We start from the raw sequence: 13,580 nt of genomic DNA, 5'->3' as shown, positions 1-13,580 counted from the left end.
TAGTCTTTTTCCTCTTCTGGCTTTCCTGTCCCTCATCTCCAGGTACTGTTGCCAACTCCAGTTTGCATGTGCAAAAAGTGACATGAAACTAACAATGCCAGTGCTTTTCTTGTTACACACTGAGTTGCTATGTGAACTTCAAGGTGTGCAACCCTCCTCAATAAATTCATAATGTTGCTGTGTCTTCAGGGACTCCCACTTTTCCAATCAGGAAGAGTTTTTCCCCTGTAAAGTCTGGGAAAAAAGCCATTCTGGAAACCCAAGTGCTTCTTAGTACTATGCCAGTTTGGGCTTTACCATAATGTTAATGAAAAGGTAGCATTCTGATACAAACAGGTCACGCGTTTAAAACATTAGTATCTATAAATATGTTTATTATATCCCAACTTAGTTCTTTTAAAAACAGTAAACTAGGCTCAGAAAAATCAAGGCTTTTCCTGATGTTTTAATACCACTAAACCAATGATGCCAGGATTCTTAGCTTCTTCCATTTGGTGTCAGTACGCTGTAGACAGCCAGCTATATACAGGTCTTTTTGATTTTTGTCAAGTCTACTGTCTCCATTAATATATATTTACAACACATGTTTAAATGTTCCCTAAATATCATATTCTTTAGTAACTGAACCAAAAAAAAAAAAAGAAAGGAAACTCACCTAATGGACAAGGTCAAATCAAATATACTTCTTATTGCTTCTCAAAGTCTTTCCTTATTTCACCTATTATTCAGTATGCAGAGTCTCAGAACTGACTGCATTTCTACCAGCAGCTGTTTATAGAATGGGGTGTGACTTGTGTTTACTTATGCAAAAGGACTGAAGAACAACAATGCACACTCATCCAGCCAGTTTCTAACTCAGCCTGTCAGATTACAGTTGGCTTTTTTGCTATTACTGTTGTCCATCTCTAATTTTATTGCACTGTGATTGCTAAATGTGGTCTGCATAACATCGAATTTGGGGGAATTTAAGAGGAATTAAGTTTATTTATTTAGAGACAGGGTCTCACTCTGTTGCCCAGGCTGGAGCGCACTGGCGTAATTATGTCTCACCGCAGCCTTGACCTCCCCAGCTTAAGCAATCCTCCCATCTCAGCCTCCTAAGTAGCTGGGATCACAGGTATGCACCACCAAAAATGGATAATTCTTTTTCAGTTTTTTGGTAGAGACAAGGTGTCACTATGTTGCTGCCCAGGCTGGTCTTGAACTCCCAGGCTTAAGTGATCCTCCTATCTCAGCCTCCCAAAATGGTGAAATGACAGACATGAGCCACCATGCCCCACCTGAATTAAGTTTTATAAGTGTTCCATGATTATGTGAAAACAATCTGTACACCCTGTTAACTGGATGCAAAATTACATACATTCTAGTCAAACTAGTTAGTTGTGGTTTTCGATCTGATATACCCTTATTTATCTTTTTGCTACTTCATCTGTTTCTAAGAAAGGTGTGTTGAAACTTCTAGATCATATTCATTTTTAGAAAATAAGCCCAAGGTCATCTCTTAAAGAGGATGAATATAAAGCATAATAAAAGAGCAAGCATTGCAGTCTTTATTCAGAGAAGCACTAAATCTGTGCTTTTCAGTTTGCATTCTGTGAAACTCTAGGATTCATGAAAATACTTTAAGAGTTCTGTAAACTGGGGCCGGGCGCGGTGGCTCAAGCCTGTAATCCCAGCACTTTGGGAGGCCGAGACGGGCGGATCACGAGCTCGGGAGATCGAGACCATCCTGGCTAATACGGTGAAACCCCGTCTCTACTAAAAAATACAAAAAACTAGCCGGGCGATGAGGCGGGCGCCTGTAGTCCCAGCTACTCCGGAGGCTGAGGCAGGAGAATGGCGTAAACCCGGGAGGCGGAGCTTGCAGTGAGCTGAGATCCGGCCACTGCGCTCCAGCCTGGGCGACAGAGCCAGACTCCGTCTCAAAAAAAAAAAAAAAAAAAAAAAGAGTTCTGTAAACTTATTAAAATTTTATTTTTCTATTGTTTGTTTTTGGGTTTTTTGGGGGTTTTTTTGTTTGTTTGAGATGGAGTCTCACTCTGTCACCCAGGTTGGAGTGCAGTGGTGTGATCTCGGGCTCACTGAAACCACCGCCACCTGGGTTCAAGTGATTCTCATGCCTCAGCCTCTCGTGTGGCTGGGACTAAAGGCCTGCGCAACCACGCCCAGCTAATTTTTGTATTTTTTAGTAGAGATGGGGTTTCACCATGTTGGCCAGGCTGGTCTCAAACTCCTGACCTCAAGTGATCTGCCCACCTCAGCCTTCCAAGGTGCTGGGATTACAGACATGAGCCACAGCACCTGGACTTTCTATTATGTTTTTTAAAAACTGGAATTAAAAAAAGTATATGGTCATATAAGTGATATACCAAATTTAGAGACCTCCAAGTTGCTTATTTATGCTACTTTAAGTTATTTACGTCTGCCATTAGCATTTACATGTTATTTGGAATTCCTATAATTATTAGTGGAGAAGCCTGTAATTTGCACTAGACTTCTCTCCTTTTCTTAATCAAAATGGATTCATTTGTCTATTGTTGTAAAATTATTTAAGGAAGCACATGTGAACTACATTCAAGAAACGGCAGTCAAGGCTCAGGCACACGTTTCAGCACATTTGCTTTCATCCTGTTACAACAGTCAATTGAGCAATAAAGAACGAACACAATATGTTGCATCATAACATTTTATTACAGATCACTATAGAGATTATTCTTTGGGAAGTTTCTTGTCTGACTTCTAGAAGCATGAAAGGGCTATTCTAGGTTTGGGCTACTTCTTTTTCATAGCAGATGAGTGTCTTCAGAGCCAGTTCCTGCATAGGAAACCTACATAATGTCATTGCAACAAACCTTTCATTGCCTCAGAAAACTGCTCTGGTCCAGCTGGTTGCAAACTTTCTTTAGCAATAAAACTGTTTCTTCAAATAAAATCTTACATGGCACCCCAACATATAAAATAGGTGGCAGCAGAATGATTCTAATGAAAGGAGTGAAGGTTAAGACACCAGCGCCCATAGACCCACCAAGGACATAAGAAGAATCTCACGGTACACATTTGGAAAATCATTGCAGAAAGGTCTACCTACAATGCAGCTCTGAATCATCTCCTTTGCCTTTGGCTTTGTCCCTAAACACCTCCTCTCTGCCTAACCACTTCAGTTGACAGCTCATTTGTAAGGTCTGCCACACTCTTTATTCAGCGTCTCCTATACCACCTTAACACACTTCTTATCTGGGAGGGATCTGAAATGCTTTGGGTGTCCCTGGTGAGAACTGCAAGAGGAGATATCTAAAGCTTGAGAGAATGAAATGAGACTACAGGAAGAGTCTTGAGAACAACCATAACTGGGTCATTCCCAGGGAATGTGTCCTGGAAATGAGTCCTGGAAAAATCTAGGCCAAATTGCCCAAAAGGGAAGCAGCACTGACCATGGGATAGGAAACTGGTGTCTAAGGCGCAAGAGAGAAAACTGTTGGGAGGATGTTTGTAACCAGCTACACTGGTGATCCTTTCTTGTATCTAAACGGACACTTTGAGGCCATCAGAAAATATGACCAGATTAGTCCTGACGGACTCAAAAATCTATATATGGATGGAACCCTCAAAAGTCAAGGTATGGTTTGAAGAACACAATGAAATGTTGGTATAGCAACTTTAAGATAACTGAGAACATATTATTTTGAGCTGTATCAGAAGTCACTTCATACTAAATTATAGCACAAAAGAGCATAAAGAGGTACAAAAAAAATTTTTTTTAAATACTGATCAAAGTAAAACTTCAGATTTTCTTCTTTCTATGAATTCAGAAGAAATTTCTAGTATTAGGCTCAGCTAATGGCTGTGTCAGGAGGAGTGTTTTACAAGAAAGTACCCTTGCTTAAAACCATTACAAAGTTCCAGGGAAGGAGAAAGGGGCAGGAGGTAGAGGGGACAGAGAAACCCCTGGCATTCCCTACCTGGCTTTATGTCAAGGCAGCACAAAAATCAACTCAAATCCACAGGGATTAAGTACAAAGGGAGTTTTCAGACAGGTATTCAAAGTCATATCAAGGTCAAACACCAAGAGACTAAGGAGCACGTCAACAAAGGGAAAGAGTCGTTTATGGATCTGGGAGTCTCGGAGGATAGCATTCCAAGAATTCAAGAGGACATCTGGGCAGACAACACAGTTCATTAGAGCCCACAGTAACAGTAGCTAGAAAAGACTGAGGGAGAGTGGTGAGGGATATAAAAACTACATATTGGGTACAACGTACACTATTCAGGTGATGGGTACACTAAAATCTCAGAATTCACCACTATATAATTCATCCAAGTTGCCGGGCACAGTGGCTCGCACCTGTAATCCCAGCACTTTGGGAGGCCAAGGCAGGTGGATCAGTTGAGGCCAGGAGTTCAACAGCCTGGCCAACATAGTGAAACCCCGTCTCTACTAAAAAATACAAAAATCAGCCAGGCATGGGGACACGTGCCTGTAATCCCAGCTACTCTGGAGGCTGAGGCACGAGAATGGCTCGAACCCAGGAAGCAGAGGCTGCAGTGAGCCAAGATTGCACCACCGTACTCCAGCCTGGGTGACAGAGCGAGACTCCATCTCAAAAAAATATAGAAAATAAAATAATAATTCATCCATGCAGCCAAACACCCGAAAAGCTATAGATATAGATAGATAGATGTAGATATATGTATCTATTTATATATACCAAAAAAAGACCCATAGTAGTTGTTGTTTTATCAAAAGCCAGAGAAATTTTCTAACCTTCTAAGTTACAGCAATTTATTCGGTCAACTTGCTTTCCCCTATTCTGCCCATCCAGTTTGAAAGACTCCCTGGCCAGGCACGGTGGCTCACACCTATAATCCCAGCACTTTGGGAGGCCAAGGCAGGAGGATCATGAGGTCAAGAGATCGAGACCAGCTGGCCACCATGGTGTAACCCCAGCTCTACTAAAATTACAAAAATTAGCTGGGCATGGTGGCATGCGCCTATAATCCCAGTTACTTGGGAGGCCAAGGCAGGAGAATTACTTGAACCCAGGAGACGGAGGTGCCAAGATCGTGTCACTGCACTCCAGCCTGGCTGACAGAGCAAGACTCTGTCCATTAAAAAAAGAAAAGAAAGGCTCTCTAACTGGCCAGGTGTGGTGGCTCATGCCTGTAATCCCAGCACTTTGGAAAGCCAAGGCTAACAGATCACCTGAGGTAAGGTATTCGAGGCCATCCTGGCCAACACGGTGAAATCTGTCTCTACTAAAAATACAAAAATTAGCCAGGCATGGTGGTGGGCGCCTGTAATCCCAACTACTCTGGAGGCTAAGGCAGGAGAATTGCTTGAACTAAGGAGGCAGAGGTTGCAGTGAGCCAAGACAGTGCCACCGCACTCCAGCCTGGGTAACAGAGCAAGACACGATCTCAAAGAAAAAAAAAAAGAAAAGCTCCCTAACTACTCCAGCTAGGTTCCTTCACTAAGTTTCCTTTTCCTGACTAGGCAGATGGAAAGGCAAGCATCCAGGTTAGAACTTAGTCCCCCAAGGCCATACCTTGTCTCTGTCCTCAGCTAAGCCTGTGATAAGGCTATCCATGGAAACAAAGCTCCTATTTTCTTAACATGCCTCTGAGAAAGACATTTGAAGCCTAGAGGTTAAGAACATAAGGGCTAAAATAAGCAGGCAAGAGGGTGGCTCGGAAAGAACAAGAGCCTTGTTTAAAAAAAAAAAAAGTCGGGGAATAAACCTCAATACAGATTTACTAACACAGAAATAAAGACTTTGTGTTAGCAAAGAGACTATGAATCAGCAAGAGAACAACCCAAGAGGATAAAGGAAATTGTAGACAAGACGAGCATAAACCATAAAGACGTAAGTACCCACGTGTTTATAACATGGATAATTGATAAGCAATAAGTAAGTCTTTAGAAACTATGAGTGTTCAGGGGAAATCACAAAAACAAGCGACATTACACTTAATTTTTTAAATGAGGGTGAAATGAGATTCTGCATGAGACAGATAACTGTAAAGTAGTAAAAAAAGTTTTCAGAAGTCACACATGAAAATCAATCTCATAATTCTACAATCACATTTTATTATGTCCACATTTTAAAGTATAAACTTAGCCTTTATATACCAACAAATTTGGCTGCAAAGGTTGGTTGAGTTTTGACCTCGAGAAATACCTTCCTATTTTTTAAAGAAAGAAATATTATAATGATATTCCTTTTATTACTGTCCTATATATACTTGCTCATCATATAAAAAATATAATTGCTATATAGCCATCAAGCATTAAAAATAAACCAACACATCTAACAATAGGCCTCAATGGTACCAATCTATTTTCCTAGATGTATCACTCTAAAACCATATATGAATGTTCAAGCAATGCAAGTTTTTTATTTTTCTTTTAGAATCTACAGCATAGAACATGATAGATAAAATTATTCCATATAGAAATTATGATTTTTAATTAATTTGAAATAATTTCCATTAATTTCTGATGCTTGTAAGCATTTTAGATATACATTCCTTTAGCTCTTGAAATACAGTTCTAAATTGTGAAAAATTCTGACACAGGCAGGAACAGATGTCAAAATTCTACTACTTTTAATCTAAAAGCCCTCCATCTTACGTTCTCTGTAGGAGACAGAAACCCACAAAAGAAAATGTGTTGGCTTCTACTATTAGGAAACTGGACATTTTTCACATATATTATAGTGGAAGCAGTTTTACATTTCATTCAGGCACAAAATATTTACGAACTCAGGAGCAGCCCAAACATAGATAAAATGCAGCATGATTTTCCAAACCAAAATCTGGGGCTTATGTCTACGGATTTTTGTGACCCTTTGGGAAAAGGCAGAGTTGGAAACACAACTTAGTTGTCCAAGTATTAGAACTTTTAAAGCATCTCTTTGATTTATGAAGAAAATGCACAAAAATATGTTAAAGAAGTACCAGAAAATCCAGCAAGTTGCTCATCACTACACACCTCCATGCACAGATGACATGAGCAATTATTTGTCTTTCTTTCACTTCTGACTTCCAGGGCTCAGGGCTGAGGTCCTATTGACTGCACATAGTAGAAGAAAGGGAAGAGAAGTTGTTTCAATGGCAACATCCTCACCTACTTACGTCTCTTTTCTCACGGCTCCAGTAATTAACGGAATGATTATAAACTGAAACCAAACTGCATCTCTATCCCTTCCATTTTCACCCTGGAAGCCTGTTCTCATAAATCCATTCTCCTCAGGGTATTCCTTTAATCAGTGTTTCTTAATATGAATGAATGCTTTGGCTAACTTGTACAGGTCATCTGCCACTTTTAAGTACTCCATTCCCACCTCATGGGTGTGTCTCACCTCTTCAATACAGTTGCATATTTCCTGAAGAGTCTCATTTTGTCTATTGCTTCTCCACTACCCCTCACCACTGGACAGACAGCTGGCCAGCTGTCACTCAAATGCTAATTGTGACTACCATCTACTTTCTCTAACAGCCTCTTCCTTCCGCTGGTTCCCTCCATTCACTGCCAATTTTATTTAGGAGAGACTCAAAAAGTGTTTTGGGACTCCACTGATAGCTGTGCTTTTCTGATAATTAAACCATATTTACATCCAACTCAACAGTATTTGGTAAGCAATTACTACCTATCCATTACTGTGCTAGCAACTACGAATGTCATGAAAGAAACATATGATCCAGCTACTCCCTTAAAGAAGTTGGTAATCAGGGTTAGGTGGAATGATGTACTCATTTACAAAAAAGGACGGATAAGACAATATTATCAGGGAGAAAAACGTCTAGTATACCATGTGGACCAGCCAGCACAAGAAATCAAAAGTGAAAGGGGCTTCAAGTCAAAAGACCTGAACTATGCTACTTCCTTCCCAGCTATGTGTCCTGTGGTGAGCCAGACAGCCTCCCCCTACTGTTTCCTCAATATGGGAATATTTATCTAGCAAGATTATTGGAAGGATTAAAGGGTACATTACGTGAAATGCATTTTATAAACTGTAAACTACAGGGTACATGTAAGATGGCTGTTTTATAAGTCAAGTAGAGCCTGGGAGGTCAGAAAAGGGGAGCAATCTGCCAGGCATGGTGGCTCATACCTATAATCCCCCCTATTCAAGAGACTGAGGTGGGAGGATCACTTGAGCCCAAGAGATCAAAACCAACCTGGGCAACATAATGAGATGCTGTTGTACAAAAATTTTTCTAATTAGCAAGGTGAGGTGGCTTGTGCCAGTAGTCCAGCTACTCGAGGTGGCTTGTGCCAGTAGTCCAGCTACTCAGAAGGCTGAGGTGGGAGGATCACTTGAGCCCAAGAGTTCAAGGCTGCAGTGAGCCATGACTATGTCACCACACTCCAGCCTGGGTGACAGAGTGAGACCCTGTCTCAAAAAAAGAAAGGGAGCAATGTGACCATGACTCAAAGCAAGAGCCAGGACCTGAGCTGGGCATCTTCTTCAAAGCCAGGCAAGATTTAGCTAGAGAGTGAGGAATAGGATACACAGCATGTTTCATGCAAGGACATATTTTGACTTCCATTTAACAAGTATTGAGGAGCTTGCTAATCATTTCAAAGGATACAAATGTGTTTAAGATATAATCCTCGAAGTACAAAACTGGCTGTAAACTCAAAGGAATGCTTATGAGGTAATGTGGCAAGTTAAGGAGAGCAGGACGACTAATCCGTTGGTATATGGGGTTCCTCTACCACCATCTGTGTAGACCCAGGATAGGTCACCATCACTCTGCAGGCCTTGTTTTCTCAAATATGAAATAAGAGGTTTCACCTCAATGGTCTCTTTCCAACACAGACATTCTATGCTGTATGATTCCAGGTTCAAAGTTCAAAGCTCAGCCATGAGAAATTTAAGTGGGGTCATGGTGACAGCTGTCCCTTCTATCACCTCTCACTCCTTGCAGATGAGGGCCTAGATGAGGGCAGCCGCATGGGGATGGGAAGAAGAGGATCCAAGATACACTAATTTTAAAATAATAGAACAGAGTTCCACATCAGGTAGAAAAGGATACAGCCAAGAAAACACCAAAGAATAAAGCCTAGAGAGCCAGGAGGCCAAAATAATGCTGCCGACAGAAGCAGGACATGTGAAGTGGGGAAGGGAAAGAGTTGGAATGGCCATGAGGTATTCGTGGGTGGTATCAGATTTTTGGAAGGGAAGGATGATGAGATTGGATTGGGGCAGCTTCAGTGCGAGAGATCATCAAAGCCACATCACCGAGAAATGCTTGAAAATCATCCCCATTCCCTGGGGCCCACATTTACCTCTGTCCTTGAGACAGAGGCAGAGTAGCCAACAGTGAAAGCTCCAAAAAGACCATGACTGTACAAGCCACAGAAGACGGAACATGCTGTTAGTTCAGGATGAACAAGACCAAGCATAACAGCAGGGTGCTCTCAGCCAAACTCAATACACAGGACATGATGGGCAGTCCCGGCTGTTCTGATTAAACTTGGTTTCCAGATACTATCTCCCTGTTGTAAAGTTCTTTATCTGGCAGTGAGTAAAAAAGGAAATGTCAGGGAAGACAGCTAGATGTCCCACACGGCACTCACTCATTCACTCTTCTTAGAAGACTGCAATAAGCACCTCCTCAGATTCCAAACTTAGGCCTTGCCCATCATCATCCACCACCCATCTGAATGTATCTCAATGAAAACACACACTAGCTGGGCATGGTGGCTCATGCCTGTAATCCCAGCACTTTGGGAGGCCAAAGCCAGCGGATCACCTGAGGTCAAGAGATCGAGACCAGCCTGGCCAACATGGTGAAACCCCGTCTCTACTGAAAATACAAAAATTAGCCAGGCATGCAGGTGGGCACCTATAAGCCCAGCTACTCAGGAGGCTGAGGCACGAGAATTGCTTGCACCTGGGAGGCAGAGGTTGCAGTGAGCTGAGATCGCGCCACTGCACTCCAGGCTGAGGCACGAGAATTGCTGGAACCTGTGAAGCGGAGGTTGCCAGTGAGCTGAGATCATGCCACTGCACTCCATCCTGGGCAATACAGTGAGCCTCAAGTCTCAAAAAAAAAAAAAAAAGAAAAGAAAACACAGGAAACACAGTGGAGAGGAGTTGTAGTATTATCACCTTCTCTGCCTCTCTCACTCTCCTTGAAACCACTGACACTAAGAAATAAGAGGTTAGAACCCTTCTCTAATTACCCTTATCTAATTACTTAATGTCTCTGTGTTTTCCTAGAAGAAGAATTCAGTACCTATACCAGATCTACCATGTTTTTGGTCTCACTTAACACTGCTATATGTATGTGCATATCTCCTAATGCACACCAGCAATTTTCTCTGGAAAATTGCTTTTCAACCTTGTTCATGATATTTGTATGACCTACCAGGACACATGCTCTTGATCAAAGGCAACAGGTCTGAGGGCCCCAGAAAGGCCAGGCCCTGTCCAGCCACCCTGAGGGACAAGGGGTTCAACATCTCAACACAACCGAACGAATTCGGCACACAACTGAACGAATTCGGCACACACCACGGGGAGATCACCTCCTCTAGGGTAGGTGTCAAAGCGTGAAATTCCTGGGCTATACCTATGCACACATGTTCAGTAATAGAAGATAATATCAAATTGCTGTCCAGCATAGTTGTTTCACACACTCCCAACTTCATATCTTCACCAACATTTGGTGCTTGTTGTCAGACTTCTCAAAATGGTAACACATTACGATCTAAATTTGCTAATGAGTGTGAGCATCTTTTATTAGTTTCTTGGCCATCTAGTTTCCTCTTATTAAAATGCACATTTGTATCTTTCTCCTATTTTTCTATTGGGTTCTTTTTTTTTAAGACAGAGTCTCGCTCTGTTGCCCAGGCTTGTGGGCAGTGGCACAATCTCATCTCACTGCAACCCCCGCCTCCTGCGTTCAAGTGATTCTCACCCCTCAGCCTCCCAAGTAGCTGGGACTACAGGCACGCACCACCATACCCGGTTAATTTTTGTATTTTTAGTAGAGATGGGGTTTCGCCATGTTGGCCAGGCTGGTCTCGAACTCCTGGAGGCAAGTGATCTGCCCACCTCAGCCGTCCAAAGCGCTGGGATTATAGACACAAGCCACCACGCCCAGCCAGGTTCTTTTTCCATGGATGTGCAGCTCTTCATATATTCTGGATACTATTTATCAGTCACGTATGTTGCAAATATATTCTTACCGTTTTTGGTTTGTCTTTTCACTTTTTTAGTGTCTCTTAATCTTAAAGTCGTCAAATTTATTCTTTTTTTATAGTTACTTTAATTTATATTATGATCAAGAAAGCCTTTTTTTTTTTTTTTTTTTTAAATGGAGACAAGGTCTCACTCCAGTGCAATGGCACAGTCATAGCTTACTACAGCCTCAACTTCCCAGGCTCAAGTCATCCTCCCATCTCAGTCTCCCAAGTAACTGGGACTACAGGCATGGGTCACCATGCCCAGCTAACTTTCTTTTCTTTTTTGTAGAGACAGGGTCTCACTATGTTGCCCAAGCTGGTCCTGAACTCCTAGTCTCAAGTGATCCTCCCACCTCAGCCTCCCAAATTGCTAGGATTACAGGTGTGAGCCACCAGGCCCAGCCAAGAAATTCTTATCTAAAGCGATAAAGATATTTTTCTATATTATGTTTGTAAAGATACTGCCTTTTTATTTACATCTTTAATACACTGATAATTCGAGGAATATGTAGGGATCCAATTTCATTATTTTTCCCTTAAGGATACACAATTGTCATAGCACCATTTATTGCATAAAATTATCTTTTCCCCAGTGACATGCAATAAATGAACGGATCTGTTTCAGGGCTTTACATTTGGTTTCATTGGTCATTTTGACCATCCCTGGGCCAGTGCCACAATGTCTTAATCACTATGACCCTAAAACATAACTTCATATCTGGTAGGACTGGTACCCACCTTACCATGGACATGCACCCTTCACACTTCCATCTGAGTTCCTCAGAAACCATATGGGGATTTTTATTGAGATTGCATTGCATTGCATTGCATTGCATTGCATTGGGATTGCATGAATCTATAGATCAAATTAAGAAGACTGACATGTTCATGATGTTTAATCTACCTACCTAAGTACATGCATATTTCTCCATCTATTTATGTTTCAGTGCTTTTAAAAATATTCTCAAACCTCACAAAAGATATACAAATGGCAAATAAGCACATGAGAAGATGCTCAACATCATATGTTATTAGAGAATTGCAAATTAAAACAAGAATGAGATATCATTATATACCTATCAGAATGACCAAAATCCAAAACACTGACAACATCAAATGCTGGTGAGGATATGGAAACCCAGAATTCTCCTTCATTGCTGGTAGGAATGCAAAATGGTACAGGCCCTTTGTTATAGACAGTCTGGAAGTTGTTTACAAAGCTAAACTTACTCTTACCATACAATCCAATCACATTCTTTGGTATCTACCCAAATGAAGGGAGAACTCATGTCCACACAAAAACCTGCACACTGCTATTTATTATAGCAGCCTTATTCATAATTGCCAGAACTCAGAAGAAACAAGATGTTCGTCAGTAGGTGAATGGATAAATAAACTGTGGTACATTCAGACAATGGAAAATTATTCAGCACTGAAAAGAAACAGCTATCAAGCCATGAAAAAACATGGAAGAACCTTAAATGCATATTACTACCTGAAAGAAGTCAATCTGTATGATTCCAACTACGTGGCATTCTAGGAAAGGCAAAACTATGGAGATAGTACAAAGATCAGTGGTTATTAGTGGTTGGAGTGGGGGAAGTGAAAGAGATGAACAGGCAGAGAACAGAGGATTTTTAGGGCAGTGAAATTATTTTGTATGACACTGTAACATAGATAGATGTCATTATACGTTTGTATATGCACCCATAGAATGTACAACACCAAGAGTGAACTCCAATATAAACTATGGACTTTGGATGATAATGTATCAATGTAGGCTCATCACGTGTAACAAACGTACCACTGTGGTATGGGATGTTGATAGTGGGGGAGGCTGTGCATGTTGTGGGTTTTGGAAAGGAAGGGAATATATGAAAATTGTACCTTCTACTCAGTATTGCTGTGAACCTAAAACTGCTCTAAAAAATAAGCTCGGCCAGGCATTGTGTCTCACAGTGGCCTGTAATCCCAGCACTTTGGGAGGCCAAGGCAGGTGGATCATGAGGTCAGGAGTGCAAAACCAGCCTGGCCAAGATGGTGAAACCCCATCTCTACTAAAATACAAAAATTAGCCAGGCACAGTGACAGGCACCTGTAATCCCAGCTACTCAGGAGGCTGAGGCAGGAGAATTGCTGGAACCCAGGCAGCAGAGGTTTCAGTGAGCCGAGATCACGCCACTGCACTCCAGCCTAGGTGACAGAGTGAGACTCTATCTCAAAAAAAAATAGAAATAATAAATAAATAAACTCTAAGAAAAGAGTATTTTTGGCTGGGTGCTGTGGCTTATGCCTGTAATCCCAGCACTTTGGGAAGCCAAGGCAGCCAGATTATGAGGTCAGGAGTTCAAGACCAGCCTGGTCAACATGGCAAAACCCCATC

The 13,580-nt window shown here is 41.6% G+C and overlaps 1 protein-coding gene across 8 annotated transcripts in view; it reads right to left on the bottom strand.

Moving 5' to 3' along the window:
- LOC105489977 (RAB27A, member RAS oncogene family) overlaps window positions 1–13,580 on the bottom strand; it is an 88,603-nt gene that overhangs the window by 44,609 nt on the left and 30,414 nt on the right. Inside the window, exon 3 of one of the 8 annotated variants that reach the window (XM_071066819.1) lies at window positions 6,955–7,069. The exons of 6 other annotated variants lie outside the window; for them this stretch is intronic. The gene's annotated coding sequence lies outside the window, so the exon portion shown is untranslated. The remainder of the gene's footprint in view (window positions 1–6,954; window positions 7,070–13,580) is intronic. One more of the 8 variants, XM_071066818.1, reaches the window with a different exon arrangement.

This window comes from Macaca nemestrina, chromosome 7, assembly GCF_043159975.1.
Source record: "Macaca nemestrina isolate mMacNem1 chromosome 7, mMacNem.hap1, whole genome shotgun sequence".
In the NCBI taxonomy this organism is placed as follows: Eukaryota; Metazoa; Chordata; class Mammalia; order Primates; family Cercopithecidae; genus Macaca; species Macaca nemestrina.
This window is presented reverse-complemented; position numbering and strand designations above follow the sequence as displayed.